Source organism: Cupressus sempervirens, chromosome 6 (genome assembly GCF_028749045.1).
Source record: "Cupressus sempervirens isolate cs-2001-9-10 chromosome 6, ASM2874904v1, whole genome shotgun sequence".
NCBI lineage: Eukaryota > Viridiplantae > Streptophyta > Pinopsida > Cupressales > Cupressaceae > Cupressus > Cupressus sempervirens.
The window spans coordinates 566,072,169-566,095,594 of NC_143123.1; the positions used below are offsets into that span (position 1 = coordinate 566,072,169).

Here is a 23,426-nt window from a genome sequence, read left to right on the forward strand (position 1 = left end):
GTACATGCATTCAAAACTCAACCAACAATTTTAGAAGTTTCTTTTTGTCAGGTCTAGATGCTAGGGATGCATAATTTTAGACTCTATGCCCAATGAATAAGAGGAAACTTGTCAAATGTCTAGCAAGTAGACATACAACAAAGGTTGCCAAAAATGTTACTAAAATTCTACACATGCTGAATTTTACTTCAAGGAACATTGCAGAAGGAAATATCCATTTTCTATTCATTTACATTTCATCATTTTGCAATCATATAAAAATCATGAGCAAAAAGAGATATAATGTTCATTGTATAAATCATCAACTGATAGGTACAATTTTTAGTTTTACAAAGTATGAAATGAATGGAAAAATGCTGGAAATAAAAATCTCACACAAGCCGCGTGAGTCTAACTATTGCTTTTATACATATTGAGAATGAAAGAAAATATGGCACATGAAGAAAGAGTCAGAGGTAGCCAGTCATTGTCTTTTAGCCTCTGACTAGTTAAATGTTCTTTGTTGCTGCTCTTGGTTCAACCCTCAATCTGTTGGATCTCTGTCTTCATTCTCCTACATAAGAAAGAGTGGGGTTAGATATTTAAAGATCCAAGAAATGATTGAATACCTACAACTACGTACCCACACATATCATATTTTTCCTATTCTGAATACATAAAAAAATAGTGAAGTGTATTCTAAGTGTCACAAGTCTGTGCTCAAACCTTTCAAAATACTCTTTCAAATACCATGAAACAACAATGATAGTAAGTAACAAAGGAAGGAAAATGTATATGGTTACAGAGATAAAAAAAAGAACTAACTTCGTAGAAATACTTGATAGGTAGGTTTTGAAACCAAAGATGAAGGCCAAAATGCCAAAAATAAAGGTCTTTTTAATGAAAATTTAAGAAAAAAGGGCTAAAGTGGTTCATAAAGAAAAATCTAGCTTAGTAAATTATAATACTGGGAGAACACAAGAAAATGCATCTGAAGTTGTTTCAGACTGTTCTTCTCATGATTTCACAAAGCAGATTGATATATACAAATGTGAAAATATTTGTAAAAACTATATTGCAAATTTTCCTGCCACCTATATCTAGGATGGTGGCAATCAGAACTTTGATGACGCTAGGAAATTTCTTACAACATGGCAAAAAATATTGGAATCTCCACAATTAGTACTTCAGGTCATATTATGTAGTGATCACTATGAGTGACAAAATTTAGTGGGCAGCAACAAGGACTAGTCTGGATGACCTCAATGAGAGTTCTGATAGTAGATTAGATACTTTGGGAACATCATTAGTTAGATCTTCAAGTCATAGCAAGGTAGTCATGGCTAAGAATGGCAATAACATTGCAACCACAACTTGCTCACAAATCCTAGGTATGGAAAATGAATAAGGGAAATCAAATGGAGAACCGAATAGATGAACAAATTCAGTCATCAAAATTTAGAAAGGATGTGAAGTAGCATATCTCATGGAATACCCAAAAGAATGCATGGCAGTAAATAAAATACATCAATTAAAATTTCGCCATCAAATAACAAAGTATCTTCTATGTTCATGGCAGGATGAAAACTGGTAAATCTTTCACATGGCAGGTTCATCATCTTCAACTTTGAAAGTAAGGGGATTGGTGACTATTTCAAACATTACTCACACTATGAAGGAAGAGTAGCCAGCTAAAGGACTTATTGGAGGAGATTTTTGTAAACAAGAGTGCATTTTCTTGTTCATAGATTCGGGCTACATTCTATCCTAAATTTGAGAATGAGAAGTTTGACCAAGAGATACAAATGAACACATATGCAGAGTGTGAAAAAGAGAGAGAATGGTATGGGTATCAGTTTATTTCGTAGGCTTTATGAAGCTCACCCACAAGTTGTGTCTACTTTGCAATGCTAGTATCGAATGTGCATTGGTGTGATGAAGTTGTCCAATGTATTAATAAATGGGAACATATTACATTGTGGGTTGTTAACAACCATGGACAGAATCTCCCCATTCTTTGGGGTTGGCCTGAGATTAAAGATATGCCACCAAATCAGGATTATGGGCTTTTCTTCTTCAAATACAAGCAACAAAAAGTTTAATTCCAACAAATGATCACAAACAAATTCTCACAACTTATACAAGAGAAAATAAAATTTGAAGCTTAAGTTCATATTCATGACAGCCAACAAAACATATAAACCCAAAACAACATACCTTCCAGCATATGCATCAATGGCAGCTTCATTGAAGACCAATGAGCTCTCTCATGGCAGCCATCATCACAAAACAACAAAGTTCATGCGTAGCAGCCACAAAAACCAACAAACCCTAGTCGACCTTCCAAATTCTTCACCGACAATGCAAATGTGAAAATGAAGACTTTTTAGGGTATTAGAACCATATAGCGCCCTTTTCCATTTTTTCATTAATTTTTGATGTCCATGAGCTTGTAAATGGGATTTTAATCCCTTTTATTTATTTTTCATTGAACATAAAGGGAGGGGTTTATGTTTTACCTTAAGATTTATGTGCTTATTTACCTTTTCTATTTTTCCTATTTTAAATGCAAAAAGAGGGTAATTGAGTTGACTCCATGAGTTATGGTCCTTTCATGAAGGAGTCATTGAAAGCTTTAAGAGCCTTTTTAGGAGAAAGTTTGGGGGTCAAATTTGAATTTATTATGGCAATTGAAGGGCCTTTATTGACTGTTGGAGACTTTTGGGATAATTTCTGATGAGTCATGAGGGTAGTTATGGGTTAGTAACGTCTAATGAGTAATGAGAGTTCATTTTTGGAAGTTTCTAAGCCCTCATTTATGGGCTATCTTTCTAAATTTGACCCAGGAGCTGGATTATGGTATTTAGTGAATTTTTGAACTCATTGTGTAAGAGTTCTGATTATGTAGATAAATTTTTGTGACTACTGAGTCCTTAACTTTATTTGCAGAGTTTGTAATTCATTTTGGAAGTTCAAGTACAAATGACAACAGTTGAGTTTATGCTACTTTGTGTCAATTTTTTGAGCCTTCTTTCTTTCTACAATTCTATGTATCAAAATGATTTGATAGAATAATTTGTGAATTGTTATTGTTCCTTGTTGTTTTGTCTCATTCCAACACCTAGTTGTAGGAAAGTAAGTCTATTTGCAGGTTGTAATTTGTGTTTTTAAAAGTGAAATTGGTTAAAGAGAGGCATCTATATTCCTCATCTTGCTAATTCATTCTTCAAACGTTATTACAAATTACTTATGCAGATCTTTACAAAAAGAAGTGTTTTGCTTGTACTTCAAGTAGGTATATAATTCTTCTGTGTCAAGTGTGTCTGAATTTTAATTATTCATATTTGGTGTATCACCCATTTGTTAGTTTAATTGTAGGTTTTAGGTTTATTTCTAGTAATCTCTCTCCTTTTTCCTGCAAGTTTAAATTAGGATCATGGAAATGTCACCGAATACTCAATAGGAGCTTGCCTAGAACCTGGAGGTCTCACTTCTTTTACATGTCCCACTTAGAAGTGATTCCCATGTTAGGTTAAAATTACTAAACTTTTCTAGTTCATTACTAGGTGCAAATTTTGGTAGTTAATAGAGACATTGAACATAGGAGATCTGAAATCGACTTACAGTGAAAACTGAGGGTCAAGTACTGAATTAGTTTTTAACAGGATTGAGTCAGGGTAAATCTCTTAACTGAGTGATCTTAATAGATCTATGTAAATCTCCTAACAGAGTCCTTACTTCATTGTACGTGTAAAATCCTTTAATAAGGTAAGACCTAATAGTCTTAAAGATTTTTAATAGGGCAGATCCCTCATTGGGTAGATCATATATTATGATTAGAGTTGTAACCCTACCAAGGTAACTTTATTGTTGAGACAATGAAGATTTATGGGTTTCATTCCTACCCCAATGTTACCTTCACATCAAAGTGTTTTTAGGTAATCAAAATCATTTGTGTTATGTGTTGAATCTTTCATGGCTGTGATGTTTTAATTTACATTTCAGCATTACAATTTTGATGATAGATATGAGATGAATTAGGTTTGAAATTGGTAATTTGTTTTCATAAGTAAAAGTTTAAGATCCCTATTCACCCCCCACCCCCCAAGTATCTTGTTTCCCATTGAATCCTTCCAACATTGGTATTAGAGCACAATTCTCTTGGAAGAAGTGTAACAACTTGAGATGCTTAGATCTTGGAGATGGAGGAATACTTGATGGGAAAAGTCATTGAGAACCAGATGATCGAAATCCATACCATATTTCAATAACTTAAAGAAGTGAGAGAAGAGTTAAGGAAATCCTTAACAAAAAGGAAAGAGTTGGCAATTCAATGAAATGACACACAATAGAAAGAAGTTGATACAAAATGACTATTTGACAATGGAAAAATTGGTGACAATAAGGTAGTAATAGTAGAACTACTGAGAAGAAGAAGAACATTCTAAGCAAAGAAGTAAAAGAACTCAAGAGAGAACAAGAAACCCAATCAGTAAGACTTTGTGAAGTGATAGAGCAAAAGAAGAAAGAAGATGAAGAAAAAATCATGATTGAAGAAGATAAAAGATAGTTGACAACTAGACTTGAAGAATGAACATTTGAAGTATGGAAGCTTACAAATAATTAGTTGAATATGATGAATTAGTTGATAATTTCTACTTAGAAAGAAAACAGGAAGGACATGGAGATCACAAGTTTAATGTCATTAAATGAGAATGTTGGAATTTACAAGTGGGAATATTTACTTTTGAGGCGGGGGGTCGAATCAGAAGTAACTAATTTTAATCTTTTAAACTTTTAGCTAAGATCATTCACATGCATCTAACATATCCACTTAACATAAAAAATAAAGACATCCATGAAAATAGGTAACACAAGATTTTGGTAACCCATAAACCCTCCAAAAATGAGAAGGTAAAACTAGGGTGGGGATGACACCCACAAAGCATCACTACAACAATATGTAACTATTTAAGGTTACAAAGTTTGATCACTTCCAATGGTTTTCCCTGTGAAAGGCCTATCTTGTTAAAGACTTTACACTCTATTAAAAGCAACCTGGTTAAAGGATTTATAAACACTCACTTCTAATGTTACCTTGTTAAAGGATTTAGCACCTTATTTAAAGGCTTACAATATGGCTATCAAACCAACCTATCATCATAGGATTTTCATTCCTAATACAATGTCTAGAGAGTATTAGAAAGTCTTGACCTAATGACTTGCAATCTTCAATTGCTGATTCCAGATCCCTATTCTACTCTATCTATTATGATCCTTGCTTGATTTGATATGTCTCTCGTCAAAATTCTGATATTTTTCTCTTGATCAATTGAATTTTGTAATGTTGTTCTACTTTTTCTAAGTCTTTACACCCTTCTACACTTCGCTAGCATTCTCCCATAAACTCTCACACATATGCACACACATAGTGGGGTTTCGTCCTCCTTTTAAAGGCTTCAAAGACTTAGGGTTAGGTATGAATCTATGATCAATATTCATTCTTCTTTTCCTTCTCAATTCTTTCACTTTTCTTATTGGTTGCATGCTAATTACATAAGTCGGCTTCAAAAATAGTTTACATCTGAGTTTGTGAAGGCACAAACTCATATGTTGATTCTATGTTACTCAACACTTACTAATTGCTGATGCTTGGCACATATAAGAATTTTGTCTCACTCGGCTCCGATATTAATTCTGTTTCACTCAACATCTATACTTTTCTCAGCACCTATAGTGACTCGGCATCACTTATCACTCGAAACTTGATACTTGCTTGGCACCTGAAGTTCACTCGGCACCTATTGAATTTTTGGCTCGACACATACTATAAATCAACATCTAGATTATACTTGGCATTAACTTGAGAATTGGTTAAGTGTGTTGACACTCAATTGTCAAAACCAATATGAGACCAACAATCTCCCTCTTTGACATGAGTGGAAAAAACACTTAACTAAGCATTATGAGTCTGGTCTCTATGAGTATAATACACATTCTGTTTGACATATGTACAAAACTTCAAAAGCTTGTTTCAAAATTTTGTAGATGATTATATACCTCAAAAATTTGTAACTCCCTCTAAGCTGATGTGTCATTTTTGTAACCAAAATTACTTAAGCTAAATTTGTCTCATGCTGATATGTCTGATACTCTTTTTTCTTATCTACTCTATATCTAATCTGTATCTGCTCTGTTTGTACTCCCCCTTTGTTTTTGCTCTATATATGCTCCCCCTTTCACACATCTCCTTATTACTTCCTCAAAATTTTGATTATCTCCCCCTTTACCTATACAATGTACTATCTCCTCCCAAAAAAAATGTATTACTCCATTTATCTACACATCCATTCTTATTATCTCCTATCTTTATTATATCTCCCCCTTACATGAATATCTCCATACATTTCTCCAAAAATGTAATTTCTCCCCCTTTTTGACACTTATGTCAAAGGGTCCTAAGAATGAATGGAATATTTAGCCAAAAATGTTTTATTTACCTCCATTATCATCTTCAGAGAAGTATCCCAATTATCTAAGGCAATTTCCAGTACTTTGAGTTGGATGGTTGTCTTTGCTGCAAGATGTACAAGGCCTTCTAATGTAGAAAGATTTGGATCTTTCTCCAAAACATTTTTTGCATAGGCCATCTCTTTATGTAGTACTTCTAGATGTGGGGTAATAGCAATCTGTATCTATATTAATTTGGCCTTAACATTAGCCTCTTCTGCTATTAATACAACTAACTCCTTTTGAGTGAGAAGCATTGTTGCAAAATGCTTCTCACTTTGAGTTGGATCCTTAGGTAGCTGTGTGCTGGATATCTTAAGGTTCCTCTCCAAGCTTAGTATTCTTTGACTAGTCTCTTGTGTGAAATATGATGAATCACATAGTTTGGAGTATAATGAGAATATGTTCTCAAGTACTATTTTAACTTTCTCAACCTTTTTAGCTAGTTTAACCTGTGATAATGCTATCTTATTGGATATCTTCTCATTAACCTTCATTTGGAATTTCTTTTTAGACCATTCTAATAATTTGACATTAGTATCAAGGTCTTTATTTTGTACCTGGTCCACTATGTTGGACAATTGCTTCGTGATGGGCTTTTTTTCATCAGGTACTGGCAAGCTAAATGCATCAAGTAAGATATCTTTGATTTTTACTAATTCTTGCCTCTATCTATACTCATTTTTGAGTATCTCCTACTTCTTCCTTCTCTCCAGTGCCTCTTGCACTTCATTTATCTGTGCTAGGTTCATTTTTTTAATGTCATAACTTGGTATGACTATTTCTTCATCAAGTGTAGGGTCTCCATAGTGAAGTACCCTTGCTATCTTGGTGGAGCTTGAGCCTAGTGTTGAAACTTGTAGGGGAACTACATCAGTGCTCGGTTGCTTGGTAGGAGTCCCTGAGGTAGGAAAATTTACCAGTGTCTATATTGCCTCTTGCTCTCTTTCCTTAGGGGTTTTCTCCTCTTCCTTATCTTCTTCTCTTTTTCCTTGATCAATGACAATGATTTGAGGAGGTGCACCTTGGCTTTGTGCCGTAGGAACATTTTGTCTTGTCTGCTCCTTTGCTAACTCCTTGACAATTGTTACTATTACTATGGGATCAACCTTAGTAGTTGTGTCTTGTGCTACTTGCTCTTTTGGTTGATTATATATAGCTATGGGAGATTGTGAAGGTGGTTCTTGTTTGTTCACCTTCTCCTTGGTAATTTCTACTACAACTTTTTGCAACTCTTCTACACTCACCAAAATAGGATTTGTGCACAACTATGATTGCAATGTTGTTTGGTGAAGGATATTTTTGAGATCCTCTGCAGTAAGTGGATTGACGTTCTGACCTAAGGTGTTAGGAACATCTTTCACAATTATGGTCTCTGCAGATGTAGGTGTTGCATGTGGAGGACTTGGTGGTGGCAATTGGGTGTCTTGGACACTCTATTCTTGTTGCTGCTCCTCAGCTGTTGCCTCATCACCTTTATGTGTCTTCTCCTCCACTGTTACCTCTTCTTTCTCTTTCTCTCCTTCTTTCTCTTTTTCATTTTCCTCTTCCTCTTCATCATTTCTTCCCTAAAGGGATCTTCTTGCCCTTCCTTGATAGTAGTCAATCCATAAATTAATTTCCACATTTGTGTGGATTTCTTTACAACAGCCTTGATTTTATTCTGTAATATACTAGAGGCTCTGTATTTGGGTGCAAATTTTCTCCAATGTTTCTTATTGGCCCTTCTTATTTGACCTTTAGTTAGTTTGGGCATCACATGAGCCAATATTGACTCCCTTATTTCCTTCTTCATATTTAGGTAGTAATGCCATTTATTTTCTACAATGGAGCTTAGCTCCTTAGGTATGGAATTGTCAAGTTCAAGTGGGGTAGTCTTGAACTTAGCCATCATAGCGTAGATAGACTCTTCCACTTGTAGACACCTAAAAACCTTTAGAAAATAAAGTATTTTTATTTTCTGAAAAAGTCCTGATGATATCATCATTTATTAATTAATTAATTAATTTTTATGCCATTAAATCCCTTTATCTTAATTAAAAATATTTAATTAAGAAATCCCTCCCAAAAATGTTTAAATCTTATTTAAACATTATTTCCTTATTTATTAATTATTTAATTAATAAATTGACCAAAAAACCCAAAATAAATAAAAAATTTATTTTTTGCCCAAAACTTGGCCAATTTCCTTAAGACCACTAACCTCTTCCAAAATCTTCTAATCCTTCTTTAATTTTGATTAAAGGCTAATCCCATCATTTCCTACCCCTAATCCCAACTCAAAATATTTAATTAAGATTAAATATTAATCCTCATGTTTATTAAAAAAGTTTTAATAAATATCTCCTCAACCCAAACCCTTGAAATAAATAAAACTATATTTATTTCCTAAAAATCTAATTTATCCTCATCCTAAGAAGTTCTAGACTCTTCTAGAAAGTCTTCATCCTCATCCTAGGAAATTTTAGACTCTTCTAGAAAGTCTTTATCCTCATCCAAAGTCTAGACTCTTCTAAAAGATGTCTTTAAACCTAATCTTAATCCCCTCCTAACCTTGTCACATTCTCTAAACATGGGTTAAAACTTACTAACCCAAGCCAAAGTTAACAAATATCTCCTCCTTCACCCACCCTCATTAAATGCCATCCACTTGCCTATCCCTAAGCTAGTCCTAAACCATCCTAATCCATCCTCTAATCATTTGCACAAGCCTAAACAAGCTTAAAACCTTCCTAATCAAGTCCAAGTCGAAATTGCTCTCATCACCCTCAAAATATCTCAACCATAAAACTTTATGAAGTCCACTAGGTCATAAATGACTCTTACAAGCCCTTTTATTGCTCTTACAAGTCATTATGAGGGTCTTTATGAAGATTTTATCCCTTGAGCCTCCTTTGTTGACTCATCCTTCCCCTTTCCTCCATCCTCTCACCATGTGACATGTGTCACTCCTTGATTGGCTATAAGGAAGCACAATCCATGTGCTCTCCTCTCATGCAATCTAAGCCCTCCATAAGCTTTTTCCCATCCTTGCATCTTAGCCCTCAAACCCTCAAGCCTCTTGCCTATAAATTGGATCCTTCTCCTTTGCAAAATAACACAATCCATGAAGTAAAGTTATAATGCTATTTTGAGAGCCAAATCCATACTAAAGCCATCTATCCACACCAAAAATCCACAATTATCCATTGAAGCCTTTGGAAGCATATTGAGCATACATCCTATCCATTTAGATAAAGCTACTCAACAAGAGAGCTTCTCATTGAGAGAGCCCATTAATGGCTCATATTCTCAATTGAGAGCTCATCTTAGTCTATCTTGAAGTTTATAAATTTTGTTTAGTTTGTATAAGCTTTATTTAAATTTAGTTTCTATTAGCATACTAACATTGCTCATATACATTTTGGCACGCCCGGTGGGACCCCGCATGGGTCATCTTCATTAGCTTTTTTAGTCAAGTTTTGTATGTCATTTGCTGATTTTGGCTAATTTTGCTTGTTTTTGTGATTGGTAGGATTGTATAAATTGGTTTTGTAGGTCCACATGAGCATGAAGAAGACAAAGGAACTCATAGTCTATCTCATAGTATTTGCAGATTTTTCAAGCTTATAGGTGGACAAAGCACTTGGAATTTTTCTTCCTCTTCTTGTCTATATTCTTCTTATTCCATCTACTTCTTCTTCTTCTTCTTGTGGGAGATCTTGGCCATTTTTTTTTTAAGGAAGCAAAATCATACACACTTCTTTTTAGTGCTTAAAATGAACCCCCAAATCATACTTAAATCCATTAAAAAATTAAAAATTTGCAAAAAAGAAAAAAATCTTTTAACAAGTGAAACTAAACCAATCTAATCATTTGCATCCTTGCAACATCAAGGTTTTAGATGCATTCATGCAAAGTTAGGAACACTTTATTTTTGGGAATTTAAAAAGAACTTCAAGTTTCCATTTCAAAAGGTTCAAAATCAACACTAAGTGCACACCAAAATCTAAATCAAACTCAAAGCATCAATCAAGGATAAAATGAACCTCATTTGCAAATATGTTAAAGTTCTTTTAACAATCTCATGAAAACTAAGAGTCCTAAATGGTTGCCAAAATTGTCCTAAAAAGTTTTGTTATTTGTTCCAAACAAATGTCTTGTTGCAAAATCTTGAATGTTTCTTAGGTTTTTTATGCATCAAAACAATCTAGGAATATCATTTTTGGGCTTAAAACATGCAAACTAGAACACAAAATCTTGAATGAAAAGCAAAGTCCAAAGAGTCATTTTCACTTTTGAGTCCAAAAACAATCTTGAATGATCTAAGGTTAAAACAAAGCACTTCAAAGTTCTTAAAACAACACACAAAATCTCAATCTTGAATGCTCAAAGGAAAAAACTTGAATGTTTAATCACTTGTCTTTGAATGCATGTTGCTAAAATCACTCTTGAGTGCCATGGATTAAAATCAAAGTTTTTTTTTTTTTATGAATGTATGATTAAAACAAAAAATCCAATCTTGAATGCCATAGATCAAATAATCATCTTTTGGGGCATAAAAAGAATCCACATTTTTGAAATCTTCTAAGTTATAAAAACTAATAAAGACGCTTTGAGTAAGTTTGTAGTTGGACTCACCCTCTTTAATCAGCCATCAATTTAACCATTGGTTGCAATCTCAATGCCATCTATGGGGATGGGTCTACCTAAGAGGGTGTTAAGTGCTCCACAAAGATCAAACTCCACTCACTTGGGTCTTTAGTGGTTTTTCTAAGTTAGAAAATTCCTTAAATGCGCATTAATCTCGCTCACACTTCATTTGGGCATAAAAATTGGACAAATCTTGACGTGGAGGGCCTCCGGGCGCGCGCTTGGCAATCGAGTTTCACACATCTTTGTTTTGGGCTTAAGACAAACTCACACTCAATCTTGAATGCCTAACAATCAATGAACATTGCATGGTTTGGACACATTTTTAATGATGCTCACATTTCTTATGTTGACGATCTCTTGACTTTCATTATGCTAACGACGCTATCGAATTGGAATGAAAATTGTATGCCATAATCACAAGTGTATTCAATCATAGCTTACAAAATCTAAATCATCAATTGGAAAAGAACTCTGCTTTTAAGCCCAAGGTCATCTGAATCTTCTCTCCCCTTGTCACCTTTGCAGGCCATCTTGGGTGCATAAGACTAGGATCCAAAACCTTGTTTTTAGTTTTAGGAGGCTTGCTTGGGGATTTCATCACCCCTTGGGACGACCTCAACTCCAGCGTTCTAGCGGAGTATAAAAATTGGGAGGTGAATCCAAAGACACCTCCCTTGGGATCAAAATTTTGTCACTCAGGCTAAGCCTCAAGGAACTTTATACCCTTGAGAAGTGAAAGAGGAGAAGTGGGTTACCGCTCCTCTCGGCTTTGTGACATCTTTTTGGTTTCATCTACGGATTTGGGCCTCGCGTACCTTGCGTATATCGAGGACTCCCTAGCTAAACCAAATTTCATCCTTGTAGAAAGCTTCCTAGGATGTTGGTGTGTTTGACGTGCTTGCTGAAAACTTTTGTCTACTTGTTTGTTCATAACTTTTGAATGAATATTTGCCAATTTTGGTCGAAATCCCAAAAAAGAAGAAATCTCCCAACTCAAGGCATACTTAGCGTAGTCACTGCCTTATCAAAAAATCATCCAAGCTCCCCCGATACAACTGAATCTATCTAGTTCCTTGCTTTAGAACAATCCCAAATCCAAAGTCTCTCCAAATCATCCCCCCCCTAGCCAGCTAGCAACCCAATCCAAAATCACCCAAGCCTTTAAAGAGTTGTTGTCACTTTGCCAAAATTTTCTATCCAATCAATCTATCCTACCAATCAACCAGCCTCACCAAGGTTATCCCTTTGATAGAGCTTTGTCTAGTGTAATCTAGCTTTGTCACTTGTTATCCCTCATCACCTTGAGCTAAAGGTTGGGATCCACAAGTGGTCAATCTCGTGTCATGCCCATAGGATCATTAGTCTATCCTTAAGTTGACATAATCTCCACCAATCCATTGCATAGGAAAGAAAAACTCTCACTTTTTGATAGCATGCCCTTGAAGTCTTCCACCCACAAGAAACCCAAAAATCTCCAGCCAATCCTCCTTAGGTCTCTCATGCAACTTTGACTCTCCGTAGGAAATCTTTCATCAGCCAATCCAAAATCTATGCTTAACCCAAATCCAACCATGAGCTTCCGTGTTCATCCATACGCAAGACCCCATCCCCATCAAACTCATCATCAAAGCATGAAGTACCAATCCTATCATGATGTGTTTGGTTGCATTGTCCTTGCTCCCGCCACCTCCTATTCCAATGATGATGAAAATCTTGTTGACTATGACGGGTATATTGAAAGCCTTAGAAACATTCCCCCAAGCATCCCCCAAAATCCAAGAGTTATTCCAAACTATCTAGTCATGCCACCTGATATCCCAGCTTCTCCTCCATCACCTAATCAACCAAGCCTCCAAACTTCCACCCCCATCACACCAGCTGCTCCTATCAATCCTCCATCTTCGTCCCTAACATGCGAGTCTCCAAGGAAAGTTATAAAGGAACCACAAGTCAATCCATCTCCTCCAGCCAATACGCCATGTCATCTAATCCAACCATGTGAAGTAGTCAGTGATGAAGCTTCCCCATCTACAATATCACCTCCATCTCCCATAGCTATCATCCCCATACCATCCATCAAATTGCTTAAAATCCTTCCACTTCCCATAAGCATCAAAATCCCACCACCTGTCAAATCCCTCCAAATCCTATCCACATCGCCTCCAAGCATTTCCCAAATCTCCCGTAATGACCCTTATGCATCCATCTTCTACTCACCCATCTCCACTACCGAATCTTCCATCTATCCATCTGCTGCCTTTGAAGAATCCATCCCTTCACCTCCTATCGCACCATCCACTCCAAACCAATCCTATCAAGATCTTGCCCAAAAGCATGTTGACATCCCCCAAAGCATAAATGAAGATATCATCGTACCATGTCTTCCATCCATAGTGCAGTCACCATCTCCTCCATCTCCAAAACCTCAAGCCATATCTCCTCCACTACAAAATATCTTATCATCCCACCAGCTACATCAAGATCCTATCCTTCCATCTCCCCCGCTCCATGCTTCCATCTTGCCACCTATCCAAGCTATTCCACCATCTATAATCTACCCTCTTGGTTCACTTACATTCATCCACGGTGGCCCTCTCTCGATAGAAGAATTAAGAACAATATCTCCCCATTGCAATACACCTAATAAATCACTTCTACCATTTTCTGCAAGCAAAAAGTTTCCTCAGCTTGTTCAAATGCTCAATCGATGGCATTATCAAGGTCAAGGTTTAGGACCACAAGAGCAAGGAATCAGAGAGCCTATTATTGCACAAAAAAATCTAGGATTTCATGGTCTTGGATATGTATCCAAAGGCTCACCATCTAAAGGTGTTGGTACACCACACCCCCAAACCAAGCCTATCTCCAAGCCCACCATGCCAGCCTCCCATCACTCCTTCAAAAAATCTTACGTCATCCCCCCTCCACCATCTTTGCAACCCAAAACAACCTACCATATCCCCCCTTCATCCGCTAAATCCATTTTGGGTCCCTATGTCCCAAAATCTACCATCCTCCATCCTCCTATCAGCCATCGTAAAAATCCTATTCCATCCATTTCTATGCAAGATCAACAAAGGCACATATCAGGGCACATCATCCATCATCATCCCCCTACATGCTCTTTCATATCCTCTCCATCTCACAAAGCTTCTCCTAACCATCTTCCCAAAGCTTACCACAGCAATGTGAATGCCAACTTCAAAATGCATAAAGCTAAAAATCCACATCCTAGGCAATCATATGTCTATTCTAAAAGACATACTCCAAAAAGGCAAAATCCAATCAAAGAATGCAAAACAATGCAAAATCCTATGAAAAGAAAATCCAAAACCACGTGGATCTCCAAGAAAAAAGTTGAAACCCAATGCATAATGGCATCCACCATTGCTAATCCCCCATCTAGTGACTCATGTCCCCCATCTCCTAACTCCATCTTGGGTGCCTATATCCCCAAGAACGCTTCCACAAATCCTCCATCACGCCCGCATCTACCATCTATCCCCCATATGCTCTTTTCACACCCGTTCCAACATGTGCCAATGTTGCTCTTGCAAGCATCCCCATCTCATGCTCCTTTCCAGCATTTTCATCCCTCCATCTCCTACCATCAATCCCATCTAATCCGATCTATTGCATAAATCACACATCCAGTGTACCAACAGCTAGCAACAAAATTGAACATTCCAACAACTAGTGAAAAATCCCAAAAAAGCCAAAATAGTTGAAGAAAGCCAAAATCATTCCAGCTAAGTCCAAAGTCAAAAAGTCAAAAAAGAAAAAGAAAAATAAAAGGTCCACTGGTGAAAACTTGGCAATTCAAACACCTTGGACAAGTACCATGATGAAAACTTGGCAAACAAGTGTCATGCGTAATCCTGCCATCCCCAGCTTAGCCTATCACCCTCATGCTTTTGGTCATCTCTTGACATCCAACTCCATCTTCCAATCTATCCACCTATCCTCCATCCTCCAGCTTCCATCTCACACCATCCACTAATCTTATGCAGCTTCAACCAATCATCTCAACTATCATCCATCTCCCTAGCCCCTTCAGCTTTTTCCATCCTAGCTTCAATCCTATCACATCCATCATAAGACCTCCTTCCACATGTTATCTTTTGATTGGGGGCACTATATTCCTTGGAGATCTTGTCTTGTCCATCCTCCCTTGTCATTGGTATCTAGCTCTAGGCTATCCTCATGCAAACCCAATATCATCTCTTTATATCCATCATAATCCTAGCTATCTACCATCCTATCCAGCCATCTCATCCTGCTCCTCTAGCTATCCTTGGTCACAAAATCTCTCATCATCATTGGATGCATCCTGCCAAATCCATATCTTACGCTATCACCTCATACTTAGCTTTTGCATCTTACACAAAATTGAGCTATCCCGCTATCCTCTCATCCTGAGCTTTTATCCATCTGTATCATACATATCATTGGTCTATTAGCTTGTACCATATCTTGATTAGCCCGCTTGTAAATATCTTGGTCTGTTAGCTTGTACATCCTCTTTAGATTAGTATCATTGTATCTATCCAACTTTCATGTTCGTTCCTCCTTGATTAGCATCTTGCACACATCGCACAACCCTTGGTTAGCTATTCCAATGCATCCTTTAGCTAGATCTCCTGTCACCAAAGTGCTATCCTTCTTAGTTCAGCTTGCCAGATGCATCACCCATCCAGATCCATCAGCTTAGGTGCTCTCCGATAGATCCTTGTAGGATATAGCTTTCCTCATGTCTGATCTTGGTCCGTTAGTACCTCGTCCTACCCATCTCGTTGGCAAACGGTTCTCTTTTGGATTTTCGCTTTCTTCTGATTTGGACTCTTCCCTGTTGGGTCTTGAAATATCTTTTCCAAGCAATCTCCTTGTTCCCTCCTCAAGGTTGTCACGATCTTCCATATCATGGTATACTGCGAATGGGGCAATCAGAGTGTAAGGTCTTGATCATGTCTTTTGCTTGTTTTCTTTTCTGCTTGTGGGTTACCCAGTGTCATTTCCACGCTGCTTCCTCTAGGATTCATGTGTGATGCTGGGGCAATCCTTGCGTGTTTGTTTTGAGTCAGTCCATCAGTCCTCTGGATAGTTGGTGAAAAGGCCTTGATGTTCTTGGTAACCTTGGCAATTAACCAATAGTCCTATAGCAAATCTAGTGCTCAACTACATGGTGGTACTTCTCTTTGAAGTATCCTCCCGCTCAAAAAGCTTCAATGGATTCCCTTCATCTCCATTATCCCCCATCCATATCCTACATCTGTCGCTCCTACCCCAGCTTATGCACCAGTATCTCTTTGAATCACTCCTCACGCTTAGCTTTAGGGATCCACAATCCTAGTCTTAGGGATCCACCAATCAAATCAATCCACCAAGCCTCATCTTTCGAGATCCACAATCCTAGTCCTAGGGATCTCCGAAACCCATCTTCCACCAATCTGACTCTTTGAAATCCTGTTGCATCAGCTTTTTTAATCCCCTCATCCATCTCCCCATCCTGAATTCCTTTTATAGCACTCCGCTCCTTCATCCTCTGCAATCCCTGAGATCTTAAGCTTGCTTCCTCTTGTGCCTCTGATTCTCCCTTTATCATTCTCCCGTAGTGAGAGTTTGAGCTAATTCAGCCCCTTCTCTTTGCCAATCTGAGTCTCCTTGCTCATCTTGGATTCTTGTACTTTTCAAGAAGCCATCGAGCCTCGCTTTCTCTCCTCGCTACCTTCTTGAGGGGGCATCTCACAGTCCATTCTCTCCTCTTCTGCTCTAGCCTTGGGCATCTTATTTTCTTATCTTTGATGCCATGCCACTTGCGGCATCACATCAAAGAGGAGAAAAATGTAGACACCTAAAAACCTTTAGAAAATAAAGTATTTTTATTTTCTGAAAAAAGTCCTGATGACATCATCATTTATTAATTAATTATTTAATTAATTAATTAATTAATTTTTATGCCATTAAATCCCTTTATCTTAATTAAAAATATTTAATTAAGAAATCCCTCCCAAAAATGTTTAAATTTTATTTAAACATTATTTCTTTATTTATTAATTATTTAATTAATAAATTGACCAAAAAACCCAAAATAAATAAAAAATTTATTTTTTGCCCAAAACTTGGCCAATTTCCTTAAGACCACTAACCTCTTCCAAAATCTTCTAATCCTTCTTTAATTTTGATTAAAGGCTAATCCCATCATTTCCTACCCCTAATCCCAACTCAAAATATTTAATTAAGATTAAATATTAATCCTCATGTTTATTAAAAAAGTTTTAATAAATATCCCCTCAACCCAAACCCTTGAAATAAATAAAACTATATTTATTTCCTAAAAATCTAATTTATCCTCATCCTAAGAAGTTCTAGACTCTTCTAGAAAGTCTTCATCCTCATCCTAGGAAATTCTAGACTCTTCTAGAAAGTCTTTATCCTCATCCAAAGTCTAGACTCTTCTAAAAGATGTCTTTAAACCTAATCTTAATCCCCTCCTAATCTTGTCACATTCTCTAAACATGGGTTAAAACTTACTAACCCAAGCCAAAGTTAACAAATATCTCCTCCTTCACCCACCCTCATTAAATGCCATCCACTTGCCTATCTCTAAGCTAATCCTAAACCATCCTAATCCATCCTCTAATCATTTGCACAAGCCTAAACAAGCTTAAAACCTTCCTAATCAAGTCCAAGTCGAAATTGCTCTCATCACCCTCAAAATATCTCAACCATAAAACTTTATGAAGTCCACTAGGTCATAAATGACTCTTACAAGCCCTTTTATTGCTCTTACAAGTCATTATGAGGGTCTTTATGAAGATTTTATCCCTTGAGCCTCCTTTGTTGACTCATCCTTCCCCTTTCCTCCATCCTCTCACCATGTGACATGTGTCACTCCTTGATTGGCTATAAGGAAGCACAATCCATGTGCTCTCCTCTCATGCAATCTAAGCCCTCCATAAGCTTTTTCCCATCCTTACATCTTAGCCCTCAAACCCTCAAGCCTCTTGCCTATAAATTGGATCCTTCCCCTTTGCAAAATAACACAATCCATGAAGTAAAGTTATAATGCTATTTTGAGAGCCAAATCCATACTAAAGCCATCTATCCACACCAAAAATCCACAATCATCCATTGAAGCCTTTGGAAGCATATTGAGCATACATCCTATCCATTTAGATAAAGCTACTCAACAAGAGAGCTTCTCATTGAGAGAGCCCATTAATGGCTCATATTCTCAATTGAGAGGTCATCTTAGTCTATCTTGAAGTTTATGAATTTTGTTTAGTTTGTAGAAGCTTTATTTAAATTTAGTTTCTATTAGCATACTAACATTGCTCATATACACCACTATGTTTTGTTCTTCTCTTGACAATTTATTTAAATCAATGCCTTTTGATCTAGTCAAATTTACATTATCCCTAATGTTGTCACAAATATTTTCAAGATCAGATTTGGTAGTCTGACTTACCACTGTAAATTGCTCGTTGTTAGATTCTGTCTTTTCTTCGTTTGACTCTGGGGGTGCAACATATTTTCTTCTTTTCTTTTGTTCTGGCCCTCCTTGTTCTGTGGCTTTCTATTTTTCTTATTCCTTTGCCACTTTTGTTGTTGCCCCTATTTCTGCCCTTGTGGTAGGCTTGGCTGGGTTAGGCTTAGTTGCTTTCTTCTTTCAATTGGTCTGTGCAGTTGGCTATTTCTATGCCTTCCTCTTCTTAGGCTCTGGTTTTGGTGCTTCCTACGTGGCACCTTCTTCTTCTTCTACATCCTCACCCATGCCTTGGGTCAATTCAAGTGACTCCTATCCTTGTTCTTCTTCATCAACTTCAACTTCTTCATCTTCTTCTTCTTCTATGGTGCCCTCACCAAATTTGGCTTTAAGTTTCTTTACCAATTTGTCTTTTTTCTAGAATGCGGAGGTAGTCTTCAACTCCATGTCCACCCTTGATCTCACCACATCATAAGTACCAAAATGTGGTGCACTTTTGTCCAACTCTTCTACTAATAGTGTAGTTATAGCTGCAGATGCCTCATCTATATTAATTTCATATCCAAGAGGTCTTAACCATCTAACCCTTGGTATTGCTGCTTGTATGTAAGTATAATCAATATCTACAAGAAAATATACATCATTTACATGCTTCTCAACCAGTGAAACTAGTATCCTTAGCCTCTGTTTCATGGACTTCTTGAAATCTTCAAAATAGCTAGTCATTAATGTCTCAAAATTAGTTCTCATTTGTTCAATGTATTCGTTTAATTGAGCTATAATGGTCCTATTGGTTTTCCAGCTTAATTTACCAAAGTATGGAAATTCATTTTGTACATAGAAGAATATATAAATAAAAATTGCACCAAACTTGCAGTGGGCTCCCTTAGTTCTCCTTATTATTGCTAAGTTCTCATTGATTTGTTGCAATTGCAGTTCTGCAAGATCATAAGTATGATCCTTTTTCACTAGTTTGCAACCTACATCCACTGTAATGCATGGTATACTATTAAGTCTACTAGATTGATAAAATTTATGTGAAATGACCCTAACAAAAAAGTCAACAAGAGGGTCTTGGATAGTATCTATAGTCATTCCTCTCTTGTTCCATTTGGCACTAGTGTTCTTTTTAATTGCTTCCTTGGAATCACTTCTAAGGGCCTTTGGTTGATCTAGGGTTGGATACCCTATTACTCTATGTACAATCTTTTTTGTTATTTTTATTGGACCATCCTCCAACCATAAACTTCCATCATGAATCCTATTGAGCACTATCCTAATCCATTTGGTTTTGAAAATTGTGAAGAATTCTAGGGCACGCGTCAAACCCTTCTTCTCAATGATTTGGTATTCATCTTTCAAGACTCTATTTTCACACAACTTATCATAGGCTTCCCTCATCTCCATATCTCCTATGGCTCCAATTTTGTAGTTGTAACATCTCCTAACATCTTGGACCATAACTACTTTAGGAGGAATAATAGATAGGGCTTTAGTTGGATCATTTTTGTATGGCACTTCAGGGATTGGCTAGAAATTTGGTTATTTCACTTTGTTTGACACTAGTTGAACCTAAAATGGATTTTTTTCATGTGGTTTCCTAGAATTGGAGGCCATTTGTGCTAGCTAGGGTTTTAATCATGAAGAAATTTAAAATTGCATATCTTGGCACTAGTGTAAATATCTTGAATCGATGAAATTGTATTGAATCAGTATTGAAATCTGCTCAAATGCCGAATTCTCTACTTTGAAATCATTCTGCACTCTTCTTCATCTTTTCTCTTTGTTTGTGATGAAGAAAATGATTCAAAATGTGATAATATACCCTATTTTCATAGCATTTATTGCTTAGTGTGTTTATAGCTATCCACTCGGCTTCTTAAACATTTTTGCATTACTCGGCTTCCATTGATTTTCAAACACTCGACATCCATTGAAGTTCCCCTCACTCGGCTTCCACTACCAACTTGGCTGTAACTAGTCATTCAGCTTTTACTAACTTTGGCAATCAACTTGGCATGCATTGGGATTTCACTTAGCATCTAAAGGAAACTTTTCTAACTCAACAACACTGATGAAAACTTGAAGTTTTAACTTTGCATCTCTATTCATGCTGGTCTTTCCTTTTCAATACTTGCTTGTTTAGGAACTGGTGTATGATAAAGCTTTGTATATCAATTCCACAAGTCTTCTTGTGCTTAGTTTCATGAAGCGTGACCACTTGACCTTTTAGGTGAAGTGATCCCTTCATTTGATGTGTTGCTCCCATCTTTCTTCTTCCATGTCTTATTCATTTCTCCTCTAATGTGTTCAACATCCACCTTCTCTTTTCCTTTGTTAATCTCTAAGTTGGGTGCCTTTGACCTTGTTGGGAAATTCCTACTGATATGACCAGTCTTCAAACAACTGAAGCATGTATTTTGGCTAAGCCATTTACTGTAGTTTCCACTAAAATGTGTTCTTATGCAATTTTTAGAGATGTGTCCATATTCTTGATAGTAATGGCAGCTATACCTAGTGTTGTAGTCCCAATTGTAGTGATGTCCATGATTATTTCCTCTTTCTAGTTGATTAGGTGTCCACATAGGCTTTGATCTGCACTCAAAAGCTCTATGTCCATACTTCTTACAATTGTAGAAGTGACCTTCAAATCTTGGTGTTTTGATAGTCCTAGTCCTGCGGTTATGTGCTTGATGTCCTTGTTTGTTGCACTTGTGATAGTGACCCACATTCTTAGGTTTGTCATGCTGATGGGAATTCTTGCTCCTACATACATTAGAGGTATGTCCTTTTTTACCATAGAAATGACAAGTAGGTTTAGTGTTCTTACCTTTGTTACTTCTTTCTTTTGCAGTCTTGGATGACTCTCCTTGTTTAGTGTTGATGTAACCTAGTCCTGAAGTATCATTACTAGCTCTTGGTGATTTCAGTAGCTACTCAAAGCATTTGATGGCCTAATTTGGTTTGTTGAAGCTTTCTGCAATCTCCTTCTCTCTTTTCAGGTCAATTTGTTGTTGTTCATTTTGCATCTTCAGTGTGGAGATCGCAATATCTTTTACATTCAGTTCATGATGTGCATTCATCATATGACTTAGGGTGTCTAGCTACATGTTTGGAATTCTTGCAAGTTTAATTGACTTTTCTTCTAGTTTGTTGGCAAGATTTCTCTTGTCTTCTTCTAGCATAGCCTTATCTTCAATGACTCTTTTCTTCTGTTCAATCACCTCACAAAGCATCATGGCTTGTGATTCTTGTTCAATCTTGAGAGTTCTAATTTCTTCTGCTTGAGCTCTATTCTTCTCCATCGGGTCTTTTATTGTTGTATCAAACTCTTTGGAATATCCATTTGCAAACAACTTTGACGTGCCAATCTCCTTATATTGTATATCATTCTCAGCTATGGCAATCTCTCTTCTTCTTTTTAAAGATTTTTCTAGTTCTTCTCTTGCTTCTTCCAAAGTGTGTAGAGAAAGTTGTACATCAATTGCCTAATTTTCTATGACCTTCCCAAGTTTGTAGACTTCCGTTTCCAGATCTTTTCTCCAAGCTATAAGGATCCTTCTCATGAGAACTCTGCTCTGATACCAATTGTTGGAATTTACAAGTGGGAAGATTTACTTTTGAGGGTGGGGGGGTGTCGTGAATCAGAAGTAAATAACTTTAACATTTTAAAACTTTTAGTTGAGACCATTCACATGCATCTAACATATCCAATTAACATAAAAAATAAAGACATGCATGCAAATAGGTAACACAAGATTTTGGTAACCCATAAACCCTCCAAAAATGAGAAGGTAAAACTGGGGTGGGGATGACACCCACAAAGTATCATTGCAGCAATATGTAACTGTTTAAGGTTACAAAGTTTGACCACTTCCAATGGTCTGCCCTATGAAAGGCCTGTCTTGTTAAAGGCTTTACACTTTGTTAAAAGCGACATGGTTAAAGGATTTACAAACACTCACTTGGAAGGTTACCCTGTTAAGGGATTTAGCACCTTGTTTAAAGGCTTACAATATGGCTATCAAACCAACCTATCATCATAGGATTTTCATTTCTAATACAATGGCTAGAGAGTATTAGAAAGTCTTGACCTGATGACTTGCAATATTCAATTGTTGATTCCAAATCCCTATTTTTCTCTATCTATTCTAATCCTTGCTTGATCTAATATGTCTCTCCTTAAAATTCTGATACTCTGTTCTTGATCAACTGAATTCTACAATGTTGTTTTGCTTTTGCTAACTCTTTACACCCTTCTTCAGTTTTCTAGCATTCTCCCATAAACTCTCACACATATGCACACACAATGGGGTTTCATCCTCCTTTTAAAGGCTTCAAAGACTTAGGGTTAGGTATGAATCTACGATTAATATTCATTCTTCTTTTCTCACTCAATTCTTTCACTTTTCTTATTGGTTGGATGCTTTCTCCATTTTTCTTATTGGCTGCATGCTGATTACATAGAGAATGCAAAAGATTCGATCTTATTTTCAAGATCTTTGGAGATTCATCTTAAGTCAGCTTCAAAAATGGTTTACATCTGAGTTTGTGAATGCACAAGCTCATATGCTAATTCTATGTTACTTGACACTTACTAATTGCTGATGCTCGAAACATATAGAAATTTTGTCTCACTAAGCTCCTATAGTAATTATGTTTCACTCGGCATCTATACTTTGCTCGGCACCTATAGTGACTTGGCATCACTTATCACTCGACACTTGATACTTGCTCGACACTTGAAGTTCACTCAACACCTGTTGAATTTCTAGCTTAGCACATACTATAGCTCAACATGTATATTATACTCAAC

At 36.7% G+C, this 23,426-nt stretch overlaps 1 protein-coding gene across 1 annotated transcript in view; it reads right to left on the reverse strand.

Moving 5' to 3' along the window:
* Positions 1–276: 276 nt before the first annotated feature.
* Positions 277–23,426, reverse strand: part of LOC149553530 (putative glycosyltransferase At5g03795) — a 166,764-nt gene continuing 143,614 nt past the window's right edge. The window contains exon 2 of the mRNA XM_089788942.1: positions 277–553. The gene's annotated coding sequence lies outside the window, so the exon portion shown is untranslated. The remainder of the gene's footprint in view (positions 554–23,426) is intronic.